The sequence below is a fragment of the Bombina bombina genome, chromosome 8, assembly GCF_027579735.1.
Source record: "Bombina bombina isolate aBomBom1 chromosome 8, aBomBom1.pri, whole genome shotgun sequence".
Classification (NCBI taxonomy): Eukaryota; Metazoa; Chordata; class Amphibia; order Anura; family Bombinatoridae; genus Bombina; species Bombina bombina.
In genome coordinates this window covers 143,858,212-143,874,934 of record NC_069506.1, presented here as the reverse complement: position 1 = coordinate 143,874,934, position 16,723 = coordinate 143,858,212, and the positions used below count along the sequence as shown (strand labels likewise).

The following is a 16,723-nucleotide window of genomic DNA, read 5'->3' as shown; positions in this document are numbered from 1 at the left end:
CTACACACACACACTGTAGTTAAAAAAGAAAAAAACAATTTCGGTTTAGTTTCGGTTTTCGGCCAGAATCATCCAGAATTTTTGGTATCGATTTCGGTCCAGAATTTTCATTTCGGTGCATCCCTAGTCAATGCCATAAATTTCAGTGATTCAAAATGCCTGTGTTGTGCATGGTGATTTATTATAACAAAAACAAGGATATAGAGGAAAAGTATAACAGATATTGGTAGTTATGAGTACACAAGTGCTACCTGGTCACTTTGAAAATTTAAATCAAGTACGTTTCAGCTTTGCTTTAGATGAAGCTACCATCAGAACAGGAATATGTTTTGCCAAAACTGACACCAGAGCATCAATCACTGATAGTGTTTCCAAAGACCTTAAAAAAAGATTTTTGAGATGGGACAAAGAGTTCTTGCATAGGTTTGGTTTATACAAACACTTCCTTGAAGTTTTCTATGTTTCCTAATAGGATCAGAGATCAATTTGAGGACAGGAAGTACTCTTACTATAATAGAATTTCATCAGAGGGGTTGTCAATGGCATTGGGATCCTGAACCTCCCAAGTTTGCTCTTTTGTCAGAAAGATATCCTTAAAAACATTCTTCTCTGATCATGCTAAAAGACAGACCAAGAAACCGTATTTTAACAAGCATCTTTCCTTCAAATAATGAGGAATTTGAGGCTAGATCTGAAAAGTCTAAAGTTCATGGAAACCTTATAAAATTCCCGTCATTCACCAGAAGTGGTGCTTGAGCAATAGGCAACTTCTGGAGCAGGAATGATTTCATCTAAAAAAACTTCTCACTATGATGTTAATTTGGAGAAGGCCTCATATGCAGCAGGAAGAAAACTTTTACAGCTTTACTCACCCTTATACTGTATTTTTGCAACCATAGTGCACTGAATAAAATATATTAACAGTTACAGTGACTTAGTGAAATTGGCCTGGGAAAGAAGAGGGTCCAACAGCGTGTGAGAGTCAGCACTAAGGGACCAGTTCAAAGGCAGCTGAATAGGTTAAAGGGACAGTCAAGTCCAAAAAAATCTTTCATGTTTCAAATAGGGCATGTCATTTTAAACAACTTTCCAATTTACTTTTATCACCAATTTTGCTTTGTTCTTTTGGTATTCTTAGTTGAAAGCTAGACCTAGGAAGGCTCATATGATAATTTCTAAGCTCTTGAAGGCCGCCTCTAATCACATGCTTTTGTATTTGCTTTTCACAGCAGGGGAGAGCTAATTCAGGTAAACCCTATAGATAACATTGTGAGCACGCCCGTGGATTGTGGCAGACACTGCACTAATTGGCTAAAATGAAAGTCAATAGATAATAAATAAAATGTCATGTGATCAGGGGGCTGTCATAAGATACTTAGATACAAGGTAATCACAGTGGTAAAAAGTGTATTATTATAACTGTTATTTATGCAAAACTGGGGAATGGGTAATAAAGGGAGTATCTATCTTTTAAAACAACAAAAAATCTGGTGTTGACTGTCCCTTTAAGTACTAGCAGGTACTAACTGTGCAATACAAAGGTAGAAAAAGCTTCAACTGTCAAGGGGTATCTTAGATTTTAATATAGCATAGGAAATATATTTGGTCCAGAATAAAGAAATTTAACATCAAGGCACGGAAGGACATAGGAGAAAGCTGGTATGGGGGGGGGGAAGGGAGAAGAAAGAGCACGGCTGCAGCAAGTATTGCATTTTCATAGCATCACATAACATACATTATAAGGTTTACAACTATCATGTTATATAAACAAACAGCGATTTACCTTTCATGCTACGGCCCGGATATTCAAAACGTTGAATTAAAAAACAAAACGCGAAGTCAATGGGAGCGTGACGTCACCGCTCATCAGAATTTTAATGCGGGGGGGGGGGGCTCTATTTGAAGTGTGCTAACACGGGGCAAACGGTGCACTCACTGAATATAAAATTAGTTTCAGTGTAGGCACACTTCATATATTGCTGTGGGGACCTAAGTATTACTACACCTACTTTAACTAGCTCAGGTGATGTCTCGGCAGCCGATAGCTGGCGAGACAAACATGGCTGCTAACCTCCTCCCAACCTGCACTTCACTGCTTTGAACATATCAATCTTGTGTTGATATGTTTAAAAGGGACACTGAACCCAAATTTTTTCTTTCATGATTCAGATAGAGCAAGCAATTTTAAGCAACTTTCTAATTTACCCCATTTATCCATTTTTCTTTGTTTTCTTGCTATCTTTATTTGAAAAAGCAGGAATATTAGTTTACGAGCAGGCCCATTTTTGGTTCAGACCCTGGATAGCGCTTGCTGATTGGTGTATACCATTTAGCCACCAATCGGCAAGAACAACCTAGGTGCTGAACAAAAGATGGTCCGGCTCGTAAGCTTACATTCCTGCTTTTTTAAGTAAAGATATAAAGAGAATGAAGAAAAATTGATAGTAGGAGTAAATTTAAAAAGTTGCTTAAAATTGCATTCTCTATCTGAATCATGAAAGAAAAAATGTAAGTTCAGTATCCCTTTAAAGCAAAGTGCAGGCTACTCCCACTAGCAGGCCTTGCTAACTCCCATTGAACGTCTAACTATGTCACGCCTAAGCCATCTTCCACCTGCTCCGCCTCCCTACCCCCCACTGAACACCTACGTCACAGCAAATCTACACTCCCCCTGCACCGCCCAACTAACTCCCCCTGACCTCCTACGTCACACCTAATCTACACCCCCCATTGCCCAGCTAAGTCCCAAAAACCACCTACACTTACATCATGTCTAGACAACACTCCCTGCAACGCACATCTAAGTGCCTACTGTCAAAAAAAATAAACTTTAATAAACTATACTATGAGTAATAAACCTCATTTATAACTATGAATCTATGTCGCTAAAGTTACTATCATCAATGTTTAAATAATGTGGTACAGAGATGCGTTAAAATGCCAGCGGACGACTGCCAAAACCTCCTCTGCCTATCCGGCCTCCTGGAACTCAGTACCGGCCCGGAATTGAGCCCTGGCCCTCCGGTGGTGGCCGACTGCCGGAGGACTGGCAAAACCTCCACGGCCTATCCGGCCTCCTGGAACTCAGTACCGGCCCGGAATTGAGCCCTGGCCCTCCGGTGGTGGCCGACTGCCGGAGGACTGGCAAAACCTCCACGGCCTATCAGGGCTCCTAGAACTCTGTACCGGCCCGGAATTGAGCCCTGGCCCTCCGGTGGTGGCCGACTGCCGGAGGACGGGCAAAACCTCCACGGCCTATCAGGGCTCCTAGAACTCTGTACCGGCCCGGAATTGAGCCCTGGCCCTCCGGTGGTGGCCGACTGCCGGAGGACGGGCAAAACCTCCACGGCCTATCAGGGCTCCTGGAACTCAGCACCGGACCGGAATTGAGCCCCAGACTAATGCTACTTATAAAGGGGTGTTGATCAAGTAGGGTGCAAAGGATCAATGTTGCAAAACACTGCTGCCATAGAGTACTAAAGACACCAAGAAAGCACTAAGGACACGAGCACACTCCTGAGCTCTTATGAGCCTACCTAGTTTTACTCAAAAAAAAAAAAAAAAAAAGATACCAAGAGAACGAAGCAAATTTGATAACAAGTAAATTGGAAAGTTGTTTAAAATTGCATGCTCAATCTGAATCCTAAAAGTTTAAATTGTGGCTTTACTGTCCCTTTTACCCCTTAGTGACCAGACCACTTTTCCATTTTCTGACCATTTGGACTATTACAGACTATTAGCTGTAATTGTCCTCTTACTCATTTACTGTACCCACACATATTATATACAATTTTCCTCGCCATTAAATGGACTTTCTAAAGATACCATTATTTTCATCATATCTTATAATTTACTATAAAAAAAACCCCATAAAATATGAAAAAACACACTTTTTCTAACTTTGACCCCCAAAATCTGTTGCACATCTACAACCACCAAAAAATACCCATGCTAAATAGTTTCTAAATTTTGTCCTGAGTTTAGAAATAGCCAATGTTTACACGTTCTTTGCTTTTTTTGCAAGTTATAGGGCAAAAAATACAAGTAGCACTTTGCTATTTCCAAACCATTTTTTTCTCAAAATTAGTGATAGTTATGTTATAACACTGATATCTGTCAGGAATCCCTGAATATCCCTTAACATGTATATATTTTATTTTGTAGATGACCCAAAGTATTGATCTAGGCCCATTTTGGTATATTTCATGCCACCATTTCACCACCAAATGCGATAAAAAAAAAATCTAAGTTTATCACAAACTTTAGGATTCTCACTGAAATTATTTACAGCTTGTGCAATTATGGCACAAATGGTTGTAAATGCTTCTCTTGGATCCCCTTTCTTCAGAAATAGCAGACATATATGGCTTTGGCGTTGCTTTTTGGTAATTAGAAGGCCGCTAAATGCTGCTGCGCACAACACACTTGTATTATGCCCTGCAGTGAATGGATTACTTAGGTAGCTTGTAGGGTTAATTTTAGCTTTAGTGAAGAGATCAGTTTTCCACCTGACACATCCCACCCCCTGATACCTCCCTGATCCCTCACAAACAGTTCTCTTCCATCCCACAATTGTCACCTCCATCTTAAGTACTGGAAGAAGGTCTGCCAGTACTAAAAAACAGAATTTATGCTTACCTGATAAATTACTTTCTCCAACGGTGTGTCCGGTCCACGGCGTCATCCTTACTTGTGGGATATTCTCTTCCCCAACAGGAAATGGCAAAGAGTCCCAGCAAAGCTGGTCACATGATCCCTCCTAGGCTCCGCCCACCCCAGTCATTCGACCGACGGACAGGAGGAAATATATATAGGAGAAACCATATGATACCGTGGTGACTGTAGTTAGAGAAAATAATTCATCAGACCTGATTAAAAAACCAGGGCGGCGCCGTGGACCGGACCACACCGTTGGAGAAAGTAATTTATCAGGTAAGCATAAATTCTGTTTTCTCCAACATTGGTGTGTCCGGTCCACGGCGTCATCCTTACTTGTGGGAACCAATACCAAAGCTTTAGGACACGGATGAAGGGAGGGAGCAAATCAGGTTACCTAAACGGAAGGCACCACGGCTTGCAAAACCTTTCTCCCAAAAATAGCCTCCGAAGAAGCAAAAGTATCAAATTTGTAAAATTTGGCAAAAGTGTGCAGTGAAGACCAAGTCGCTGCCTTACATATCTGGTCAACAGAAGCCTCGTTCTTGAAGGCCCATGTGGAAGCCACAGCCCTAGTGGAGTGAGCTGTGATTCTTTCAGGAGGCTGCCGTCCGGCAGTCTCATAAGCCAATCGGATAATGCTTTTAAGCCAAAAGGAAAGAGAGGTAGAAGTCGCTTTTTGACCTCTCCTTTTACCAGAATAAACAACAAACAAGGAAGATGTTTGTCTGAAATCTTTAGTAGCCTCTAAATAGAATTTTAGAGCACGGACTACGTCCAAATTGTGTAACAAACGTTCCTTCTTTGAAATTGGATTCGGACACAAAGAAGGTACAACTATCTCCTGGTTAATATTTTTGTTGGAAACAACTTTCGGAAGAAAACCAGGCTTAGTACGCAAAACCACCTTATCTGCATGGAACACCAGATAGGGCGGAGAACACTGCAGAGCAGATAACTCTGAAACTCTTCTAGCAGAAGAAATTGCAACCAAAAACAAAACTTTCCAAGATAATAACTTAATATCTACGGAATGTAAGGGTTCAAACGGAACCCCTTGAAGAACTGAAAGAACTAGATTTAGACTCCAGGGAGGAGTCAAAGGTCTGTAAACAGGCTTGATTCTAACCAGAGCCTGAACAAATGCTTGAACATCTGGCACAGCTGCCAGTCTTTTGTGAAGTAAAACAGATAAAGCAGAGATCTGTCCCTTCAGAGAACTTGCAGATAATCCTTTCTCCAAACCTTCTTGTAGAAAGGATAGAATCTTAGGAATTTTTATCTTGTTCCATGGGAATCCTTTAGATTCACACCAACAGATATATTTTTTCCATATTTTATGGTAAATTTTTCTAGTTACAGGCTTTCTAGCCTGAATCAGAGAATCTATTACAGAATCTGAAAACCCACGCTTTGATAAAATCAAGCGTTCAATCTCCAAGCCGTCAGTTGGAGGGAAAACAGATTCGGATGTTCGAATGGACCCTGAACAAGAAGGTCCTGTCTCAAAGGTAGCTTCCATGGTGGAGCCGATGACATATTCACCAGGTCTGCATACCAAGTCCTGCGTGGCCACGCAGGAGCTATCAAGATCACCGAGGCCCTCTCTTGATTGATCCTGGCTACCAGCCTGGGGATGAGAGGAAACGGTGGGAATACATAAGCTAGGTTGAAGGTCCAAGGTGCTACTAGTGCATCTACTAGGGTCGCCTTGGGATCCCTGGATCTGGACCCGTAGCAAGGAACCTTGAAGTTCTGACGAGACGCCATCAGATCCATGTCTGGAATGCCCCATAATTGAGTTATTTGGGCAAAGATTTCCGGATGGAGTTCCCACTCCCCCGGATGGAATGTCTGACGACTCAGAAAATCCGCTTCCCAATTTTCCACTCCTGGGATGTGGATCGCAGACAAGTGGCAGGAGTGATCCTCCGCCCATTGAATTATCTTGGTCACTTCTTTCATCGCCAGGGAAGTCCTTGTTCCCCCCTGATGATTGATATATGCAACGGTCGTCATGTTGTCTGACTGAAACCTTATGAATTTGGCCTTTGCTAGTTGAGGCCAAGCTCTGAGAGCATTGAATATCGCTCTCAGTTCCAGAATGTTTATCGGGAGAAGAGACTCTTCCCGAGACCATAGACCCTGAGCTTTCAGGGATTACCAGACCGCGCCGCAGCCCACTACGCTGGCGTCGGTCGTGACAATGACCCACTCTGGTCTGCGGAAGCTCATTCCCTGTGACAGATTGTCCAGGGTCAGCCACCAACGGAGTGAATCTCTGGTCTTTTGATCTACTTGAATTGTCGGAGACAAGTCTGTATAATCCCCATTCCACTGTCTGAGCATGCACAGTTGTAATGGTCTTAGATGAATTCGTGCAAAAGGAACTATGTCCATTGTTGCAACCATCAATCCTATTACTTCCATGCACTGCGCTATGGAAGGACGAGGAACAGAATGAAGTACTTGACAAGAGCTTAGAAGTTTTGATTTTCTGACCTCTGTCAGAAAAATCCTCATTTCTAAGGAATCTATTATTGTTCCCAAGAAGGGAACTCTTGTTGACGGGGACAGAGAACTTTTTTCTTTGTTCACCTTCCATCCGTGAGATCTGAGAAAGGCTAGGACGATGTCCGTATGAGCCTTTTGCTTTGACAGGGACGACGCTTGAATCAGGATGTCGTCCAAGTAAGGTACTACTGCAATGCCCCTTGGTCTTAGAACCGCTAGAAGGGACCCTAGTACCTTTGTGAAAATCCTTGGAGCAGTGGCTAATGCTTGTCCAGAAAAGCGAACCTTAGGAACTGATGATGTTCCTTGTGGATAGGAATATGTAGGTACGCATCCTTTAAATCCACGGTAGTCATAAATTGATTTTCCTGGATAGTAGGTAGGATCGTTCGAATAGTTTCCATTTTGAACGATGGTACCCTGAGAAATTTGTTTAGGATCTTTAGATCCAAAATTGGTCTGAATGTTCCCTCTTTTTTGGGAACTATGAACAGATTGGAATAAAATCCCATTCCTTGTTCTCTTATTGGAACTGGATGTATCACTCCCATCTTTAACAGGTCTTCTACACAATGTAAGAATGCCTGTCTCTTTATTTGGTTTGAAGATAATTGAGACCTGTGGAACCTTCCCCTTGGGGGTAGTTCCTTGAATTCCAGGAGATAACCTTGAGAAACTATTTCTAGCGCCCAAGGATCCTGAACATCTCTTGCCCAAGCCTGAGCAAAGAGAGAAAGTCTGCCCCCCACTAGATCCGGTCCCGGATCGGGGGCTATCCCTTCATGCTGTTTTGGTAGCAGTGGTAGGCTTCTTGGCCTGCTTACCCTTGTTCCAGCCTTGCATTGGTTTCCAGGCTGGTTTGGGTTGTGAAGTATTACCCTCTTGCTTAGAGGATACAGAATTAGAGACTGGTCCGTTTCTGCGAAAGGGACGAAAATTAGGCTTATTATTAGCCTTAAAAGACCTATCCTGTGGGAGGGCGTGGCCCTTTCCCCCAGTGATGTCTGAAATAATCTCTTTCAAATCAAGTCCAAATAATGTTTTACCTTTGAAAGGAATGTTAAGCAATTTTGTCTTGGAAGACACATCCGCTGACCAAGACTTTAGCCAAAGCGCTCTGCGCGCCACGACAGCAAACCCTGAATTTTTCGCCGCTAATCTAGCTAATTGCAAAGCGGCATCTAAAACAAAAGAGTTAGCCAATTTAAGTGCTTGAACTCTGTCCATAACCTCCTCATACGAAGATTCTTTACTGAGCGATTTTTCTAGTTCCTCGAACCAGAAACACGCTGCCGTAGTGACAGGAACAATGCATGAAATTGGTTGTAGAAGGTAACCTTGCTGTACAAAAATCTTTTTAAGCAAACCCTCTAATTTCTTATCCATAGGATCTTAGAAAGCACAACTATCTTCGATAGGAATAGTAGTGCGTTTGTTTAGAGTAGAAACCGCCCCCTCGACCTTGGGGACTGTCTGCCATAAGTCCTTTCTGGGGTCGACTATAGGAAATAATTTCTTAAATATAGGGGGGGGAACAAAAGGTATGCCGGGCCTTTCCCACTCTTTATTTACTATGTCCGCCACCCGCTTGGGTATAGGAAAAGCGTCGGTGGGCACCGGAACCTCTAGGAACTTGTCCATCTTACATAATTTCTCTGGAATGACCAAATTGTCACAATCATCCAGAGTAGATAACACCTCCTTAAGCAGTGCGCGGAGATGTTCTAATTTAAATTTAAATGTCACAACATCAGGTTCAGCTTGATGAGAAATTTTTCCTGAATCTGAAATTTCTCCATCAGACAAAACCTCCCTCATGGCCCCTTGAGATTGGTGTGAGGGTATGTCAGAACAGTTATCATCAGCGTCCTCTTGCTCTTCAGTGTTTAAAACAGAGCAATCGCGCTTTCTCTGATAAGTAGGCATTTTGGATAAAAGATTTGCTATGGAGTTATCCATTACAGCCGTTAATTGTTGCATGGTAATAAGTATTGGCGCACTAGATGTACTAGGGGCCTCCTGTGTGGGCATAACTGGTGTAGACACAGTAGGGGATGATGTAGTATCATGTTTACTCCCCTCATTTGAGGAATCATCTTGGGCAATATCATTATCTGTTGCATTACTGTCCTTACTTTGTTTGGACACTATGGCACAATTATCACATAAATTTAAATGGGGAGACACATTGGCTTTCATACATATAGAACATAGCTTATCTGATGGTACAGACATGTTAAACAGGTTTAAACTTGTCAACAAAGCACAAAAAACGTTTTAAAATAAAACCGTTACTGTCACTTTAAATTTCAAACTGAAAACACTTTATTACTGAATATGTGAAAAAGTATGAAGGAATTGTTCAAAATTCACCAAAATTTCACCACAGTGTCTTAAAGCATTAAAAGTATTGCACACCAAATTTCAGAGCTTTAACCCTTAAATTAACGGAACCTGAGCCGTTTTTACATTTAACCCCTATACAGTCCCAGAATGAGGCTCTGTCTATAACTAGAAAGGCCCCCATCTGAAAAAGGTGTCCAACACAGTGCCTGCCGTTTTTCTAAACGTTCCCCAAGATTATAATACCAATAATTAGTTAGAATCTGCATAATATGCCTAGTAAAGCAATTGTTTTAGCCCAGAAAAATGTCTACCAGTTTTTAAGCCCTTTTTGAAGCCCTTTATTCTTTTATGTTTAACTAAGAAAATGGCTTACCGGTCCCCATGAGGGGAAATGACAGCCTTCCAGCATTACATGGTCTTGTTAGAAATATGGCTAGTCATACCTTAAGCAGAAAAGACTGCTAACTGTTTCCCCCAACTGAAGTTACTTCATCTCAACAGTCCTGTGTGGAAACAGCAATCGATTTTAGTTACTGTCTGCTAAAAATCATCTTCCTCTTACAAACAGAAATCTTCATCCTTTTCTGTTTCAGAGTAAATAGTACATACCAGCACTATTTAAAATAACAAACACTTGATAGAAGAATAAAACTACAAAAAACTCTTAACCATCTCCGTGGAGATGTTGCCTGTGCAACGGCAAAGAGAATGACTGGGGTGGGCGGAGCCTAGGAGGGATCATGTGACCATACATACATACATACACACATACATATATGTCACTTATTTTGTCTCTGTAAAGCTGGTAATCATGTCATTACGTGGGGAGCTCTATAGAGGAAAGATTTGGTCACTAGTCTGTATCTTTTAGTGTAGTTACTATTATCCTTTATTGCATCACCTAATAGGTGTTTATAGGTAATACTTGAGTCTTTAGGATATTATTTACAAATATTTTATATTATTCAATCTGTGTGACTACAGCTCACTAGTCCTTATATGAATTGCAGCAACTATGCTCACTATAAGAATTATATTTATCATCATTAGGTCATTTATTACGACTAGTTCCTTATGGACTTATGTTGTCTATATCTAGGGTTATATTTACTTATTTTACGTCACGTTTTTAGTTTTAGTAACTGCACACTTACTTATGTATATTTGTATCTATGTTTTCTTGTCTAGTCATTAGTAAGTGCATTTTATTATTTCGATTAGCCATTCACTACATGCAGTTCCTTATACATATTATCCATACTCATTGTTGCCTTAGTAAGTTTATAAATCACGTTTAGTCATTAGTTAGCATATATTTCATATGTTTCCAGTATCCCTTTGCGATTGGTAGCAGGTCCGTTTTTCTGAGCAACCGATAGGTTGTACACAATCTGACATCACTTCCGCCAGCACTAATACTACATTTTTCCACACACGCTCATATTATTGGCTGCAGCCTCGCACTATCTAGCATATGATAGGCATTTGACGATATTACGTCACTTCCGCCATTACTACCACTAGTCCCAGTTGTTTATCCAGCATGGATCGAACAAAAGTTTGTTTACACAAATCTCTTTAGCAAACTTCTGCTTCTATAATGCAGGTACAAATATGGAGAAGTTTATTGTTATACATGTGCACTTTTCGATCATCACACAGATCGGTTATTTAAATATGATATAACGTGATAGTCAATCCTTCTAGCAAACTTATGACTATTGCTAATAAAGCAGGTATGAATATAAAGATGTCCATTTATGTGTAATCTGCGATCATTACACTGATCAGCTACATAAATACGAAATCATGCTATAGTATATCAGTATATAAGGAATTATTCTAATAAGATTAAAGTTATTTTAGGTTATATATAATATACAATTTAGGGATTATATTCAGGGATATTAGGTTTACATGAAATATACAATTTAGGGATTGTGACAAATTATGACAAATGTTGATATTTATATATGTCTAATCAAATGTGAAGCATGTACCGCAAATGAAGGGTTAAAATACTGGGAGTTGGCCCTCTAGAGGGAGACTCTCAGGTGTGTGTGTATTTTTTCTAATTGCTTATTTGATTTTATTGTTAAGGTTGGTGAGGTGTATATAAGAGTTATGATCAGTATGTATTATATGCCTGATGAAACAGCGTTGGTGCTGAGAAACGCATTGCATGCGTACAAGGAGGGTTATTATATGCCCTGCCTGTTGGTTCCTGTTTTTATTATTTTAAATAAATTCAATTTTTAACTTTATTGGAACCTCTTCTAATCTCTTTATACACCCACTACCATTTGTTTATTTCCCTATTGGGGATTGAATTTGTTGGCCTTCTGCTGCTGGAGCCTGTTCCTGTTCTAAGGATTTAAAGTACAAGTGTTCCTGTATACACGTTGGAATTCGAGCAAGCTGGGTTGCTGTGATTACCCAGTATGCGCCTGATAGCACTGTATGAGTGCTATTGAAAAATGTGAGTACCCTGTTGTGTATTTATTCAGCTTTTGTTTTATTCTGACTGGTACACACAAGCGCCTCTCTTTTTCTCCCATTTTCCTTCTTAATAAATGTGCTCATTTTGCCAAATTATTTTACCCCATTTTTCCGTAGTGTAGCTGCCCCCTCTCAATATCCTACCCCCTCCCAGATCCCATTCCAAAAATTATTTCCCCCCCTCCCTCTCTCTCACTTAGGCACAGATCGATCGGTTGCGCATGCTCCCGTCCCCCTTCCCGGAACTAGTCCAGTGATAGCCCGCCCGCCCACCCGCCTCCCTGCAGCTGCTCCACCCACCAACGATCTGCACCATCGCTGGCCAATGCAGAAAAAGGTATTGCAGTGATGCCTCAATATTGAGGTATCACGGCAATACATTGAAAGCGACCAGTATCGCTTCCACTGCTTGAAACCCCTGACAACGTACAGGGTACGTTGTTTGCGACTGTTTTTTGTAGGACATACTCTGTACGTCGGTCGTTAAGGGGTTAAGCTGCATTTGCAGCTATGTGGAGCAGGTTCACATAAGCGAGTCTGCTGACAAATATTTAAGAAGCAGAAACTTTTTTTTCCCCCCTCTCCTCCACCTCAGATGACAAGATCAATCACCGACACTCGCTCGTTCTGTGTTATTGACATGTCCTGCTCTAGCAGGGTCGGAGCAGGAGGCATTGCACAATAATCCAAGTGTGCAACGCAGGGACGTATTATGGCCTAGGCCAACAAGGCCGGTGCCTAGGGCTGCAGAATTGGGAGGGGCAACACATCTGCCCTATCCTCTCTCTAAAAGCCAGCACACAGTACAGTGAGCAATAAAGTGCAGGTTTTTACAGAGAAGACAAGGCACATGCACTGATTAAGGTCACTCTGCACAGGCAATGCTTCTTCATTTAGAGCGGCCGGCATTTTTGCAGTGGAAGCGTTCTTGGTGAGAAACTTGCCTGGGGATATGCTTACAAGGTGAGGCTGGAGAAGACCTTGTACCGATATGCTGCCTCCCCTGTGGTGAGTCTGCAAGCGCAGTGCTTATTGCAGGTCTAAGTAAGTAACTAACAGACTTGACGCCCCTGTGCACTGCTTAGGTCAGCTTGTGATGTCTAATCATAAACTCTAATAGCTAGCTTTCTCTGCATTCATGAACCCACAAAGTAAATAGTAAACGGACACTTAAAAAGTTTTATTACTTGAATGATAGTAATTACTATATGTTGTTGCATGTGAAGGGCAGTTATTGTCTCAAAGTGTATTCTACTTTCCCTCCCTTCCTTTTCTCTCTCTTTCCCTTTCTCCCTCCCTTAACTCACTCCCTTCTTTCCCTACCTCTTTTCTCTCAACTCCCTCCCTCCTTTCACTCTTTTCTTTCCCTCCCCAGTTTTCTCTTCTCTCTCTCTCCCTTCTTTCCTTTCCCTCCCTTTTCTCCCCCTTCTCTCAGGGAGAAAATGGTATGAGATGCATACAATTCAACCCACCTGTATGCAAGTGTTTTGCTAGCCCATTTTCTTTTGAATTGTTATGAAGAAAAAAAACACAAAAAAAAAACATTTTTCACACTGACCCCCCGGGGGGGGGGGGGGGGGCGGGGACAGAATTTTGAGAACCTAGGGCAGCACAAAACCTAAATACGCCACTGCAACGTTAAATTTCACCATGCAAAGCAACATCGTAAGTGGTGATTGCAGGCGGATACATTCAATACTTGCTTGGTAAATTTTACTTTTAAAATCAAATTCAAAATACAAGATAGGTATCTTCTGATGCTAATTAAAACTCCAGCTTAAAAAGTGACAATCCAGCTAAAATTTAAATCCACATGGATGCATTTCAGTTTTGGATAGAAGCAATTTTGTAATATACATGTATTAGCAAAAATGCTTCTAATAAAAGCTACAGCTGTTTCAAAAGTGTATTTAGGTATTCACTGTGCACTAGCATTTTAAACACAGCACTTAATGAGCCTACAGTGCTTGTACCATCTTTTAATGACTCAATTTGTGAATTGCTGACATGAAACAAGCCCCACGGGCGCTCTGAGCAGCTGCAGTATTTAAAATGCTGGTGCACTGAGAAAATCTAGCTATGCTTCACATGCAGAGAAAAAGGTTAACGCTAAAACAGTGACAACTTTTACTAGACGTATTTTTGCCAATACAGGTATACAATACATGTATATTACAAATAGGTTTCTATTCAAATATGAAATTCATCTATGCATTTAAATTTTTGACCAGAATGTCCCTTTAACATAACATTCTATAGCACATGAACAAGCTATAGAATAAAAAAAAATGTTTTACTCTTTAAAAGATAATTGTTGTGTTGCTGAATAACATCAGCCAACGCTAAACATTTTTTAAAACAAATATCCTTTTGCAGCAATAATTGTTGATAGACAAACTCGACCCTTATTTAGAGGAGCCAAGTTAGTATAAAATGCATTATTTGGCAATTATCTGTTAAAACAAATTAGGTAAAGATAGGAAGCAGGGTTAGCTTTGAGGAGTCAGCCAGTGCGCAGTTCAAGTTTTGAGAATGAGAAAATCCTCAGGGTTTTTTAAGAGCGAAATTACATGAAAGGGGACAAAAATAAATAATGATTGATGGATTTGATGATAAAAGTAAATTGGAAAGTTGTTTAAAAATTGCATGTCCTATCTGAATCGTGAAAGTTTATTTTTTGACATTTCTACATGTTTTTATACATAATTGTTAATCATTTTGCAGTATCTAATAAATATGCATATTAACCTCTTCTGTACACTAAACTAGTTTACAGACCAATAGCATAAACGATTACTGCCTGCTACAAATGTTATGTATGACGCGACGTGTCCAGTCCCATTAATATGATTAATACTCGTGCATAGCTTAGCCACCCATATAGAAACAAGCTAATTATACGTGCACAGTCTAAGGTCAGCGAATCATGTATGGTGTCACTTTTCTAGAGACAGCATTAACAGGCTCACCTGTATGAAGGAAACCAAACATGAACCTCCCAGCAGTACTCGCGATCGCCTATGCAAAATAAATTATACAGTAAAGACTGAGTGCAAGGTCAGGCTGCACAAACCGTTACTCCGCGGATGTGGGCCCGCAGGGCACGAGAGGGGCGGGCGTGGGCAGCTAGGAGAGCGGAGATCTGTCATCCTGCCCGAGCTGTATTATTGCAGCCATGGTCACCCCAGCAATGCGCGGGGATAAGCGATCCCATACTGAGCGCTCATAAGCTCAGGGGTCTCGCGGCCGCCGTCCCCCCAACATTCAAGGGACAGCGCTGTTGGCTGACAGCTACTTTACTAATCAATAAAAGGGAAGTTGCTCCCTATTTGGTGATGAGGCCAAAATCGGAAGTGACGCATTTGCCCACCCGGAAAAGGAAAAAGGATATCAGGGTTATATTTACACTGAGGGCAGATGCTGAAGTGTTAATATCTTGGTAGTTTGGAAGAGTTTGTTGATGCCAACAACGGTTAAAAGCATTTAATATGTTGCAGTCAATTACATGTTTATATATTTCTATTATAGTAGAGGAATGCAGAAGCACATCAATACAAGGGGGTTTACTAGTAATTTAGATGCTTGAAATATTTATCTGCAATTGATTCAGAAAATTCAAATGGTAACACTATATAGACAATGCATCTCAATTAAAATAATTACTGATAACAAGGACATGAAACCCCACATTTTTATTTCCTAATTCATGTAGAGCATACAATTTTTAATAGCTTTCCATCATCAAATTTGATTCATTCTCTTGGTATCCTTTGTTGAAGGAGCAGCAATGCACTACTGAACACATTGGGTAAGGCAATGACAGGAGGCATATGTGTGTATATGGACCAATCCGCAGCTAACTCCCTGTAGTGAATTGCTGTTCCTGAGCCTATCTAGGTATGCCTTTTTTTTTACAAAGGATACTAAGCAAATGAAGCAAATTAGATAATAGAAGTAAAGTGTAAAGATTTCTAAAATAACATGCTCTGGGGCCTCGCCAGAAACAGCAGTTATGAAGCAGCGGTCACAAAGACCACTGCTCCATAACCTGTCCGCCTGCTTAGAGCAGGCGGACAGACATCGCCGGAAATCAACCCGATCGAGTACGATCGGGTTGATTGACACCCCCCTGCTGACGGCCCATTGGCCGCGAGTCTGCAGGGGGCGGCGTTGCACCCGCAGCTCTTGTGAGCTGCTGGTGCAATGCTGAATACGGCGAGCGTATTGCTCGCCGTATTCAGCGAGGTCTGGCGGACCTGATCCGCACTGTCGTATCAGGTCCGCCAGACTTTGATAAATTGGGGCCTCTGTCTGAAGCATAAAAGAAAAATGTTAACTTTACATTCCTTTAATTTGTGATGATTTTTTAAAATTGTAATTCTGTAATAATGCATGCTTTCAATGCTTAGGATATAACAGTGCAAAAAGAAAATTCTCTTATACAGGGAGTGCAGAATTATTAGGCAAGTTGTATTTTTGAGGATTAATTTTATTATTGAACAACAACCATGTTCTCAATGAACCCAAAAAACTCATTAATATCAAAGCTGAATAGTTTTGGAAGTAGTTTTTAGTTTGTTTTTAGTTATAGCTATTTTAGGGGGATATCTGTGTGTGCAGGTGACTATTACTGTGCATAATTATTAGGCAACTTAACAAAAAACAAATATATACCCATTTCAATTATTTATTTTTACCTGTGAAACCA

At 40.9% G+C, this 16,723-nt stretch overlaps 1 protein-coding gene across 2 annotated transcripts in view; it reads right to left on the bottom strand.

The window, feature by feature from the left end:
- ZNF865 (zinc finger protein 865) overlaps nt 1-15,341 on the bottom strand; it is a 23,776-nt gene extending 8,435 nt beyond the window's left edge. Inside the window, exon 1 of one of the 2 annotated variants that reach the window (XM_053690603.1) lies at nt 14,985-15,341. The gene's annotated coding sequence lies outside the window, so the exon portion shown is untranslated. Of the gene's footprint in view, nt 1-13,487; nt 13,566-14,984 lie in introns of those variants that run through there. The other variant, XM_053690604.1, reaches the window with a different exon arrangement.
- Between the last annotated feature and the right edge of the window lie 1,382 nt (nt 15,342-16,723).